At 33.9% G+C, this 14700-nt stretch overlaps 1 protein-coding gene across 2 annotated transcripts in view; it reads right to left on the bottom strand.

Moving 5' to 3' along the window:
* Positions 1 to 14700, bottom strand: part of HEMK1 (HemK methyltransferase family member 1) — a 1059949-nt gene that overhangs the window by 949450 nt on the left and 95799 nt on the right. The window lies entirely within an intron of this gene.

Raw genomic sequence — 14700 nt, 5'->3', positions numbered from 1 at the left:
TCAAACAATTACTTCTGTAATTGAAAAGGACAATCAGTCAGACCAAATAGAAACATTAACTGCTAAAACCAAACTGTCTCTGATAACTACTCCAGAAAAGGAACCTCTTCCAAAAGGCAAAAAACTAGTAAGCCACAGCAAGAGGCCACAAAGTTAGCTCTTAGATCAAAACAAGATCAGTCTCTAACAATTTAAGACCTTAAAATGGCATTGCAACCTCTCCAAACTGAAATCCAAGGTTTTTCACATAAGCTAGCCTCGTCTGGTTCTAACCTAGACCAAATTATGCTCAGACTTGAACAGAATGAAGCAAAATCAATGGACAATGAAATTAAAATAAATGAACTTAAACAAAACCTGTAGGCTAGTGATAACACCATCAAAGACTTGCATCAAAAAATGCTAGATCTTGAAGCCAGAAGCCGATGTAATAACATCATACTGAGAGGTATTCCTGAGTCCTTTGAAAATGCCCAACTTAATGCAATAATCAAAGAAGTTTTAAACACACTACTAGAAAAAAAAGATCTTCTTAATGACATAATAACAGAAAGAGCCCACAGATCTATCAGCCGTTCTCAAATACATGAAACCCCAAGGCAAATCTATGCCACACTGTTGAACTCAGCACATGTTCAAGCCATACTTGTGGCCTTAAGTGCCATAAAGAACTTTACCTGGAGAGGTCATACAATTACTATATTACAAGATCTTCTTTTAGAGATTAAGCAAAAATACCAAAAAAATAAGCAAGTATTGTGCTTACCTAGTGGAAAACAAAGTTCGTTTCCATATGAAATATCCTGTTACTTTAATCTTCTACCATAAAGATACCAAAATATCAGTTGAAACCCCCGAGGAGGCCAAATCCACTTTTTTGCATGTTTTCAAAGTGAATCTTGCATGAAACAACTTACCCTGTGAATCGCTGAATCAACAACAAGCAAACCAAAGGTTTTCTCCATCTCTATGCCTTAGCAAAGTAAGCTGCTGTTTCCAAGGTTTGATATTCGTTAGCATCTCGGTGTTCTATTTCCCAGGAAGCCTTTCAAGCTTATGAGGAACTGCTGAACTGTTACCCGTTAACCTAAACGACATCATCTCTGACTCACTTCCTGCCCCTATGTCTCAATGGGAGCAGCTAAACGATAGAAACAAGTCGTGAATGCCTAATTTAATATTCTGAAGCTCGGAAACCCTTGTTTCTCTTATCCTTCACATTACATTGCTTCTTTTTTGTGTTAAACCTCAAGCCATTAGGAAATACAAGAAAAGAAGAAGATGATGCTCGCACTCGCCCATACAAACCAGGAAATATAAGACTCATAGCTGCAATCAGTATTAAACTTGGGTACTGTTACCTTTTTTCTTTCTTTGCTGGACTGGAATTGCTTTTAATAATTAACACATTTTAATGGTGCAGCATTATTCTAGCTGTACTAAGGGTATTCCTGCTACTGTCAAAGTAATATTGTGACAGTTTTCTTTCTTTTGTAAATAGAAGATCAAAAATAATATTAGGCTTGGAAATTAGATTTTGACAGTTGACTATAAAGTTACAAGTTCAAAAGGAAAAAAAATGTCTTTAGCCTGGTATTAGAAAAACGTTACAAGTTCAATTATAGCAAAATGGCTCATTAGATCACAAGAAAACAGCCAAGACTGAACATATCAGCAAGTAGTGCAAAAGGTTTTATTTTAGATTTAGTGTTTTATTTGAATTAGTTGTCTTAGAATGACCTCTGCAATAGACAGTAAATGACTAACCAATTGTTTATACAGTACTGGTCTTCATATTAGTTGCAACTTGCAAGTTAATAAAGCTTAATAGCTAGATATACATTTGCTTTACACGACAATCCTACGGACAGAAACAGACAAAACTATACTTTTGCCAAAAAAATCTGCAAAGATGTATTTTATTGGTAGAAGCAGCAAACAGACAGGGCATCTGTATGACTATAGAACCAAGAAAACAATGAAGTGGAAGTTTTCTTTTATATATATATATATATATATATATATATATATATATATATTTGCAGTGATATATCTGTAGCATTTTGTAATTGTTGAAATCAGCTGCTACAACCAGTTCTATAGAGTACTTAACCTTATTAATGTATTAGCATGTCCTGCATATAATTCCTTTGCTGGTTTTACAACTATAAACAAGAATGACTCTCGTTTATCTTTGTATTTGATAGAATAGTAAGTTACACACCCCCTAACTTTTGATATACCAATGGTTTCACTGGGTACATCCTAACCTGATGTAAGGTTTCCTTCTTCCTTCTACACCATTACTTTCCTAAGAGACTTAATATGTCTTAAAAGAACTACTTTTGGGGCTTATTACCCTTATCAGATTAGTATACATACAGAGATATGTTTGTTTTAAAGTTAAGCAATATCTTTATAAGTGAGAATGCTGTTAGTATTGACTGTTAAAGCTTTGTTATTGTACTATTATACACCTTCTGCCAGAATTACCCTTATCTTTGTTTGGTTTAACTAGGATATTTTTATCCTTATCAAGAACTGAAACATTTTAATTGCTGGTATTACAAAATATCCCTGTGCTTTTGTTTTCTTGTTCCAGCAAGGTATTTAAGTGGATATTACTACTGTTAAACTATGAGGTTAGATAATGGCTTCCTTTAATTGTTAATAACTAAAAGGAGTAGTTTTGCACAGTTTGTAGCAGATGTTTGTTTACGTTTGGATCAAGTTAGGTAATTTTATCATCCCTCTGCTACTCACTTCTTTTACATTAGGTCAAACCCTAGTCATTTCCCACTATCCAATAAATACCTCCACACTTTCATAGAAGGGATGGGTGGTTAGGCAACTACATAGGTTTTAGAAGTTTAGAAGTCACCTCATTTAAACTATCTTCTAATATAACAGCTTCAAATATGCACATTCAATCTTATCACCCAACAACATTCCTAAAAACAAATTCAGATTGGGATAACGATTACAATAGATTCATGGAATATTAAGGGGCTATCAGATAAAAAAAAAAAATCTAACCATGCACTTCACATTTCAAAATAAATCTAATATAACTTTTCTACAAGAGACTCGTATGATTAATCAGCTTTGGGATAATGAAAGAAAAAGGAAATGGGTGAAACAAATAATTGTAGCAGGATATAACTCATCATGCAGGGGAGTATCCATTATTATTAATAAATCTTATCAAGGAGAGAGCACCTCCATCAAAAGTGATCTTAATGGAAGATGGGCTCTGTTTACCAGTACCTATCATAACCTAAATAAACCTCTACTCTTTGTTAATGTTTATAGCCCCTGTTCAAGCCAACATCTTTTTATCTATGATATATTCAATATTCTAGTTAAATATCCAAATCATTTATACATCATAGGAGGGGATTGGAATGCTTTGCTTAGTCCAGACAAGGACAGGTCACATAAAGTGACTAGGCAATCTCAACAGCGTTTATATTATGCTGTTGAAAACTCAAACTGTCGACAGAGTAATAATTGACATGAAAATGTCGAAACCCCCAAACGTCGAACAAACACACAAAAAAAAAAAAAAAAAAAAAAAAACACCCAAACACAACACAAATTGCTCTATGCAGGGGGGCAAGCCCCTCTGAACCCCCACACCCCGCTACTTAAATATACCAACTCCGATATCACACTACATTGCAGTAAATGGAAATCTCCCCTTACGGAGATTTCCGTTTACACTCGCAATGACTTTCGCTTTCAACATTTTGGTGCCGACAATATCAGCTTCGATATTGTCGGCCTTCTACAGGGTGAAGTAGACCCATCTCAACATACTAATATAGCCCTAGAAGAATTACAAAATACCTTTGATTTAATGGACCCCTATACAAAATTCCAGCACAATAACTCAATACCTAGATTCACCTTTTTTCAGCCACACATAAAACCTGGTCAAGAATTGATGCCTTTCTAATTTCCCAAACTTTCACTTCTTATAGATTAAACTACAAAGTCTCCCCTAGATCCATATCGGATCATTCCAAAATCAATATCTCCATTAACAGCTCGACTTCTAATCAAAGATCCTCCTACTTCAACAATTGGACTTTAAATCCTAATATCATTCAAATAAAAGAAGTAATACAGGAAATAAATGCTACCTTAGCCCAACGGGACAATTAACTTATCTCTAATCAATTTCCCTATGATGTGCAATGGGCTGCTGCTAAATCGCTCATAAGAGGTCTCATTATTCAAAAATCTTCATGGTATAAGAAAAAACATAATACTCTTAAAACTCAAACTGGAGACTCAAATTAAAGATATTGAATAAGAACTCCACCATAAGTACTCAAAGGAATTAGAAGATACAATGACCGATTTGCAAAAGCAATTGCATAATCTCTACTTAAAAAATATCTTATTTGTAGATATGAGCTCAATATACCAATATTCAGAGTGGGCACAGATTCCCTCAAAAATCCTCGCCAGGTTAATTAATATCAAAAATGGACCTCCCAGGATCAAGGAAATCAAGTACAAAGGACTGTTAAATATAAAGACCAAGACATTATAAACACATTTGAGGTGGTTTACAAAAACCTATATAATCTACCAAACTCTCCCTCTACAGACAAATTTGAAGACTTTATTCATAAGCTAAAATTCCCACAGTGTGCTGATTATCAAAAGAACCTTTTAAAATCACTGCTGCATTTAGAAGAAATCAAAACTGCAATCAATAAATTTAGACCAGGTAAATCTCCTGAGCCTGATGGATACATGGAGGAATTCTACAAAAAAATTCTCTGAACCGGTTTCTAAAATTTTATTAAAAGTATTTAACTACATTATCCAATATGGCATAATGGATAGACATTTGAACAACTCAAAAACCATCTTAATTCTTAAACCAAACTCTGACCCACTAGACCCAGCTAGCTATAGGCCAATTGCTCTTATCAATACTGAGCTTAAGATTCTAGCCCATGTTATTGCGAATAGAATGGAAAATATACTCCCTTCCATTATCTCCCATGAACAAAAGGGTTTCATGCAGAATAGACAAACGTGATAACACTCTTCTGTTAGATGCCATTATAAGACTTCTAGACAATGACAGACATCTTAGATACGTCCTTACTGCTGACGCAAGCAAAGCATTCAACAGAGTAAACCTAAACTTCTTATTTAATGTTTTGCCCTCCTTTGGAATCCCACAAGAATTCATAAAAATAATTCAAGTACTTTACCAAAAAGCCTCCACTACCATTCAAATTAATAAACTCAAATCCAACCCTATCTCTAACGGCACAAGGCAAGGATGCCCCCTCTCTCCCTACCTTTTTAACCTTTACTTAGAACCTCTGCTCTTATAGATATCCCAAAAAACCTTTCACCATACACCAAAAACTTTAAATATAAAACTTTTATATTCTGCCTTTGCTGATGATATAATATATATTCCCTTTAAATCCTCTAGGCCATAAAGAATTCTACTTTCCTACTAGCAAGTTTAAACCCAAATACCAGATAAAATACCTAGGCATAACTTATACTCCTAACTTTAATGAGATATTTAACAACAACTTATTACAAACATGGTCAAACACTGAAAATATCAACAGATGGAGAAATATTAATATGTCCCTATTATCAAAAGCTAGTGTGGTCAAAATGAATGTCCTACCTAGAATTTTCTTCCAGCTAAATGTTACTTTCTTAAGCATCCTGCAAAAATTCTTTATGAATGTAGAAAAAGCCATATCTAAATTCTTGTGACATCCTAAATCTGTTAGAATTAAATATGACAAACTTTCCTTAACAAAGGATAAAGGTGGCCTGGGGTTGCCAGACTTTAAACTCTACTATAATATAATCACATCTTGTAGGCTGATTCAAATAGTTAATTACGACCCTAACCTGAGTTGTTGGACACCCCAATGGATTAAAATCTGGTATAATCAACTTAAATCCTTTGACATAAATCCCAAACCTCTCCCTTTTTGAAATTTAAATCAAAGAGACTCTTACACTAGGAACCTACACCCACTGATCAAACATATGATTTTAACTATCCAAAATTTATTCAAATCTACACAACTTTCCAATGTCCTTGCTTTCTGCTCCATCTAAATCCTAACCTATTAACAACTAACCAATAAACTTAAACTTCCCTCTAATAAAGGATCTCACAGTGTGGGAAATATACAAATGGCAGGAAACTAATATAACACAACTAAGGCAGAAACCTGAACTCCCAAAGAAATATGTTACCATTCTTAGACTGATCCTTTATCTAATTAAAACTAAGTTACCTTTTATTAAAATTGACCATTAGGATATTAACTCAGCTATTACAATATTTAAAAACCTAGCAACTAAAGATAAAATGATTTCTAGGACATATAAATTAATAACGAACATAAAATTTCAGAATTCCTTCTTATTCTCAACCTATTGGCAGGGGAAAAGTCAACTAATTTCAGACGAAAATAAAAAAATCGGCCATAAATACGATTAAGCTTATTCCCTTAAAGCGTTTGTTATACACCCAAATCATAATTAACAACAACGCTTACTATACTCCATCAATTCTTAAGTTCAATCCCAAATATTCAGCAAACTGCCCATATTGCCCAAATCAAATAGCAGACACGTTACATGTTTTTTGGCACTGTAAGAGTCCACAACCTATGGTGTTCCCTAAGAGTAAGATTAGGGAAGATGGGGTATGAAAATTCCACATTTTCATGGGAAATCGCTATCTTACACATCACCACAACCAAACTTCCTAAAATCTTAAAACATATTCTCATCACTATTTGTGCCCTTATTAAATTTTATATCACCAAAAACTGGACTGATAAATCCATAATCTCATGGGAAGATTTTTGTAGTCTAGCTATAAAGTATATTTCCTCCCATAAATTAGCATATGCTGCTACAAAACAAAACCAATACTACCATAAATACTGGGGATACTTGCTGGACTTATCCTTGAGAATTAAACTCGGACGTCATTCCAGCCTACTATATTGATAGACTCTGACACTAACTTGTTGCAATAGAATCAGACTATTCCTTTCATTATATCAACTTATAAGTATTTATACAATATATCTGGATCTAACAAAGAGCTTACATACTTCATCCACATATTTCAATATGATATGCTCTTTCTCTTATCTCCCTTCTATTAGTTACAAACATTTTAGTTTGCAGATGTGACTTCTACTGTATAAAATGTACAGTTATATGTATAATGTTTTAATTTTCTTGTTGTAAATACTTGCTTTTGTTGTTGTTAACTTGACCTACTGATATTTTGTATTACAAAAATTTAAATTAAAAGATTTTTGAGAAAAAAAAAACTAGTTCAGGAGCATCAGCCCTGAGTAACCTCCTGCTAATTAATGACATCCAACCTAACACTGGACCCATATACTATAATTCTCTGCATAGACTTCAGCATAGCAATAACAAACTCATCTGTAACAGCCTAAAAATATGTCATATCAATGATGTAAAGTTTGGCAAAAAGGCAGCAGAAACAATGAATCAGACATTATAAACCTGTCATTCTCACAGTCACTAAATTTTGGCCGAAACCAAACATATCTGATGAACTGCTACCACTTGAGTGCAATATCAGAGCCAAAAGATTAACAAAAAAGAAGGCAGAATAGGCAGAATTTACTCCAATCACCTACACAGTACTGTCACCCAAATATTTATAGCCGTCCCTTAACAACTCAGAACTATTCTTCACTAGTTTATCTATAAACTCACAAACACAAATCCTTGTAGTCAGTACTTAAATACCACCATTGCCTTCTGTCTGTCATCTTAGATTAATCTATATCTATCTTAGAGATGGATATTTTTCATTTCTCATATATCCACAGGAACAGTAAGATATGTTGAATAAAACATACTCCTACATTTCACTCCTACTTCCCAGTTATACACCAAAGGACGAATACACGTGAACACAACTGTCAACATGGTCCTCATTACCAGCCTTCCTTAAATACCCAAATCATTACTCAGCAATGTTCTTCATGAAGAGTTATTCTCTAAGGATTGATTTATATACACTTGACTGTCTTATCTAAGCCGTAATGTATCCTGCAGAGTGCAGTCTACGCTACATACAGGAAAGTATTTTACACAATCCTTACTGCAACCCATAGAACACAATCTACATAGTCCTGAATGCATCCTGCTTAGACTATTAGTATTAGAATCCTTTCTTGATGCACTGTGTTGCATTTTTTTACTACAGCTTGCAAACTTGAAAATGATAATGTCCACTGAATTTGCACAATTGGGCCAAGTTGGAAAATGTCCAGGGAAAGTAGTGCTCTACCCTGGACAACAAATAAAACAGACAGCAAACCATGAAGTAAATCTTTGTTGGACAAATGGTATAGGAAGTATTGAACTTATGTGTGTGAGAGACCGCCATTAATCACAGAGGGATACACACTTCAGGAATTAAGACAGGAAATCTGAAACCATTGGCTGACAGGAAATACAGGTGACAGGGAGGTTTCTGCAGCTACAGCTAATGTATTTTCTTCCCAAACTAATTTAACTATATCTATATTTGAAACAGGAAGGTTCACAAAGAAATCTGTTAAAAGAAAGCAAGACATACAAATCAAAGTCAGTGAAAAAAAACACATACTTTCTACAGAAATTCAAAGACAAAATAGAAATTCAAATTATTTCAACTGAACTGAAAAGAAATTAAGTGCCAAAGGGAAAAAAAAGATGACAATAAAATTACATATTTTGGTAACACAAAGTATATTACTGAAAAGAGGACCTATAGCCAAAGACAAAATTATTTTAGTATGGTATTTCACCAACGTTACTTTGTAGGGAAAATTGATGAAATGTTGCCAACAACTTAGAATGAAGCAGGGTCATCTGTGCTTTATACAAACGATAAAAATATAACCACTCTCATTTGTAACCACAGTAGCTCTTTAAAAATATTTCAACAAAATCTTAATGCATATGTTCAACACCGGAGTACCAAACAACATGTGTACTTGGAGTTGGGAGAAAGAAATGGACTTATTTTACTCAATGCCTTTCCTAAACTACAGTAAAAACATTAAAATATTTATACCAGTATTATCTTTGTCTTACTTGAATTAAATAACATTATTCAGAACAACTGCAATGCTAGTACAAGTAAACAAGAATATATGCACTATTCATCCAGATTAACTCAAAAAACAAGAGGTTATATGAAATTATGGGGCTTAACAGAAGTGTTGGACACTGAATGTGAAGATAGGAAGGTAAAGAAAGGATGAGTGATCCCATCAGTAGTTTTACAGTACTGACACAAGGCACATGTGTGATTAAAGGACAGATGTCAGCAATAAATAATGGCTCAAGTCTGCAAGTTGTATATCCCCAGTTAGAGGGTAATATCTGACTAAAATATGAAATAAGGTAATTTAGCCAAATCAAATCTTTTTTAAGTTTAGCTTTTGTGTGACCATTGACATTTTTTTGAATTATAAAAAATATATCCATTGTACAACCAGACTTTCTACTCACTTGAGTTAATCTCTGTACTGTCCGTGGTAAAATGTAAAGATATTCTCTCTGAAATTATGACTCACTAAATAGTTACCACAAAACAAATTGACGGAAGAAACTACCAACATGATCAAGGGTCATCTAAAACACTAATCAAACTAAATAGCAGTATAGACTATATTAAGATAAAAAGTGCATACAAAATCATAAACTATAAAAAGCAAAGAATACAAAATGTTTGTCACTACTGGCATCTAGTGGTCAAAAGGCAAATTTCTGAGGTCTTTTGTTCAAAAATGGTGGTATCATTCTCAAAATTTTAATACAATTTTGCTAAACTCATGTAAAACCTACTCTTAGTTTACACAACCTCTTTGTCACTGTAACAATTCACTTCTCACTCACTTTACATTTGTTTAAAACATTACATTTACATAAGAAATGCATTCATTTTTCATTTTAAAATACATTCATAAATGCTTATTGTTAATCTCCTTTTGCAATTATCTGCTTGAAATCAACATAATCACACAAACATAATATAATCATGTTGCACATACCATCATTAGCCGTTTCAGCCATATTGCTGTAGTATTTACACTTAATAGACCGAAAAACTTCTTTCTGGTAGAAAAACATTCTTCACTAAATGCTTCAATGAGAAAGGCAGGCAGTAAGTACCAGCAAGGGATCTTAATGGTATTATGGTTCAAATATGGAGTAAGAGGTAATAACTAGGAACTATCTATGAATTAAGGTTATTTCCATTTCTTTACCATTATGAATTATAGCTCTCACTGATTCACATGGTGTGGGATCAATTGCTGTCCAGAGCTCTGGAGATGGTGGCAGTGAGTGACAGGTCCTGGCTTACCCATCTCCAGGGGAGAGAGGCAGTATGGCTTACTGTAGTTCCACAATCTGCAAAAAGTAGGTGCACAGCAAGTATTGTGCAGGCCATGAACTTTTGCTGGGATATGGAAGCTGCTCTCTTTGTAGCCTTCACTGTTTCCTGTGTGAAAGCACGTAGGCAATTTTGGAAAGGTGTATCAGGTACCACTTTAGTAAGTGTGAATGTTATCCTACAGTGGAGGGGTTACCCCATATAGCAGAAAACACACCAACCTATTCACATGACAACTGCACTTCCCCAACTGTCAATATTTCCAGGCACTGGGAAAAAGATGGGAAGAAAAAAGAAAGATGGGATAGACGTTCACAAAGGAAAGAGGAGAACAAAAATGGAGATCGCAAAATTAAACCCCTTTGACACATCAGAGACCTGCACTGAGAGTCTGTTCAGAAATTTAATATAAAATCCACATTTTTTTTAATATACTTTTATAGATTTCCTAATCAAGTGAGGAAGATACAGCCTATTTATGAGTGACTTTACTACAAACTACTATTTTTCAAAGTGTATAATGATATGCAAATAAAATTTGCCACAAAATCAGTACTGTGGTATAGGGGAAAACTCATTTAATTTTTTTTTATGAAATGCCATATACTAAAATACATACTAACAGCCCAAAATGGATAATAGAATACTATATGCTGTTAAAGTGTTCACTATTAAATGGCAGTTACAAAAATGCCTATATAAAATGTCTATATCTAAAACAGTCAATGCCTTTTTAAGAAAGTACTTATAGGTTCACAGGTTCATAGAAGGTTACTAGGTTAATGGCCCTAGAGCCCTTACAAGCCTAGCCATATTTATCCGAAGTTGTCCAATTGTCAGTGGTTAAGTGAGTGTGGTTCACAGAAGTAAGGGTCTATGGTAGTTAGGGAAATGAGAGCCACCCCAGAAGTAAATCTGCAGTCACCCATCCATTGATCTAGGTTGTGTTTGAAGAGGGTCCAGGAGGTACTCTGTTTCAAGTGAATTGGAAGTTTGTTCCAGAGAAGTGGCAGCCACTAGGAGATGTATTTAGTTGGGTATGGGGTGAAATGTTGCTTTTGTTCATATTAAGCTGCCATGTTGTTAGGAATATAAAAGTTACCTGTTTGCTTGAACTGTATACGTATCCTAGCATTTTGATTTAAAAGAAAAAAAGAATGGTTTTGAAGTCATACTAATTTCAGACAAGTACTAAACAAAAGGCTGTTGCTGCTCTCTCAAACTTTTCGGCTTGGGACTGTTGTTTGTACAGGGGAACCCTCTAGTTTGTTGAGACAGCTGAATCAAGATTTCCATAGTTTCTTCATTCTTGACTTTGGGCTTTATGAGCTTAGCTTTTACCTGAAGCAGTAACACATTTTGTACTGGGACTGTAGAAGGGGAAAATGCAGCCTTCTTTCCTCAAGACTGTAAACTAAAGCTCTAATATTCTACCCATGTGCCATCTGCACCCATTGGACATTTTACTGACACAGAGACAGATAGTAACACCTTAGATGGAGTTAGAATGTTTCTGCCATCACTTACTGTTTAAGATATTTTTTCAATACTTTGCTGTGCAATGAATTTTCGGACTTTTATACTTTGATTGGTCTTTTTATATTTTACCCAATTTTCCTCTTAGGTAAAGTGCCTTCACTTATTAATTTATAAATGTTTGTGGCTGGTGTCTTACTTTTTAAGTTTAAAATTTTAACCTCAGCGCATTAGTGTGACTGTTGCCATTCACTCTACTTGAGAAGAGACTGCAAGTTTGGCTGAATGCTACTATAATTTAATATATTTGTGGTCATTGGAAGAGTGTCATTAACTGAGATCTGTGCAGTTATCTGTCATTTACTGTTGGTAAGGTTATACTAGGAAGCACTAGGCTCAGACTGAGATGGGTGAAATCCTAGGGAGCCAGCGATTATAAATTCATAGCAACAAAGTAAAAGGTAAATGTTTTTACTTTGGATGCTGTCATGTTATGTATTTATTACTTTCTGTAGTACTCATTGTGTTAGTATTGATTATAATATAATTTTATAGCTGAACAGCATAAAGCAAGCTTATCTGAGCACAGCAGATGATGGCCACAACCCCAGTCAGTAGTGCGCATATGCCATAAGTTCTTAAGGCCAATCATCCCTAGTCATACATAACTAGTGTAAATGGTCAGTGCAGGCTACAAGAGCTATATCTGATTGAGTCTTGTTCATTTGGTGAGGGAAGTGTAGAGTTAAACTCAATCACCCCTGCACATTATTCACAGCAACTACTGTTAGCTAATGCAAATAAAGATATGGGTACTCAACATCACCATATACAGAGAGCAAAAACTCTGACTGCGGAGTTAGTGGTTGAAGAGTTTTAAATAACAGCAGCAAAGAATTCTGAGATAGACAACTGAAAACAAATTAAAAAAAAAATCTATTAACCTGTATGTTTAATAAATACCTGACATTATAGAAACTCCATGTTCAATAGGAAGCTATTTCTCGTGTGTGTATACAAAAAAAAGTAGTGTTGTCGCCTCACAGTAAGACGTTGTCCTGTTCGATTCTCAGCTAGAGCGTCTTCTGTGTGGAGACATGCGTGAATGGGCGTACCTTCGTTGAAGGTTGTATGTCAGGGCTGGCAACTCGGCACGTACAAATCTAGTGCCGATCATTAGCGGACCGGAGTTCCGCTATGGCGACCCCTAACCGGGAAAAGCCGAAAGACACAACAACAAATATAATTAAATACCAGTACATTTACCATCTGCATAGTATACGATTAAGAAAAAACATTTTCAGTAGTTATGGAAAGAGAAATTTGTAAAGAGGAACTACATGATCCTTTTCAATACAGTTTCAAAAGGAGATATTTATGTATCTGGGAGTCACTATTCATTGGAAAATATTTCTAAGGCTATCAGAAGTACTTTTTAGCTTCATTATGGCTTAAAGTAAACAAAATGACATTGCCAAAAAGATTAAACTCCAAAGCTTATACAGAGATGCAACAAAATGGACAACTGCACAACTTGGTTATAAGATAGGAACTTAAAATGTTAAAGGATAACTTGACAAGACATGAAAATGCCAAAGAGTCATAGGGATTGTATCTGTTTATATTCAATATGCAAGCACAGACTATAATAAAATCACAATATTAGATACACCAAATATACGGATTATATTAAAATGGCCTCAATAATAAATATAACAGAAAATAAAAATGCAATGCAAGAAGCACTGCAAAGTGGATACATATCATTTACATATACGGAAGGCAAAGATGGCATGCTGTGGGAAAGAAATGCATTATGTGATTAGCTGGAGGGCAATACTTTGAAGCCTGTTGTCAGGATAAGCTGAGTGACTAGAGAATTCACAAAAAGACAAGTAGCATCAATTTAAACCATTTTATTTAGTAAAACTAAGAAAAAGATAGCTGCTATCTTGTATGTCCGTAAATCCAATTCTCGACTATTTATAATAATAAAGTGGACTCCATGTAGACAATGTAACGAATTTATTTGTAGAAACAGCTAGCGCTTTCACCAAAATCAAAAATATATTCAAAGTGCGTACTTATATACAATTAATTTAATGACATCATTTCCTCTCTCATTTAATTAACTATTTGAATTAAATGAATAACATACTTTTAATCTTAGCTATATACCATATGATTTGCCATCTAATAAATAATAGCAAATATAGTCATATTTAAATCATAGGTAGTAAACTCTATAAGAAACGTATATTTTTTTATATAAAATGGATAAAAATATATATATAAGCAATCGCTTTCATGTCCACTGAATTTTTAAACATTTTGCATCATTGGCGCTATTTATTTAACATCAATTTCTACCATAAATATTAAATCACAACAAAACATCACATAATGCTAACATATATATATATATATATTAAAATTTATTTAAGTATTACTAAAAATATTGCAATATTTAATATATTAAAAGTACTTTACATATAAAATGCCATGGTTCCAACTTACTTCTAGCTATTATTATGACAAATGAACCAAGCTATAATATATGATATAGTACTATTTCATATTGATTAATAAAATCTGTAATAAAAAATATATCATTTCCTAAGGGGTCTATTCTTCAAAACAGGCTTAATGGAAACTCTATCATTTAAGCCAGGCTGACAATCAGCCCTTAACCTTATAATCCATCTACTTTCAATTTCCTCTGTTCTGTTCCTAACATCACCTCTTCTATTAGTGGGGATGTTGACTTGTAT

The sequence above is a fragment of the Protopterus annectens genome, chromosome 7.part0 (assembly GCF_019279795.1).
Source record: "Protopterus annectens isolate FY-2018-M chromosome 7.part0, PAN1.0, whole genome shotgun sequence".
Taxonomy (NCBI): Eukaryota; Metazoa; Chordata; order Ceratodontiformes; family Protopteridae; genus Protopterus; species Protopterus annectens.
This window is presented reverse-complemented; position numbering and strand designations above follow the sequence as displayed.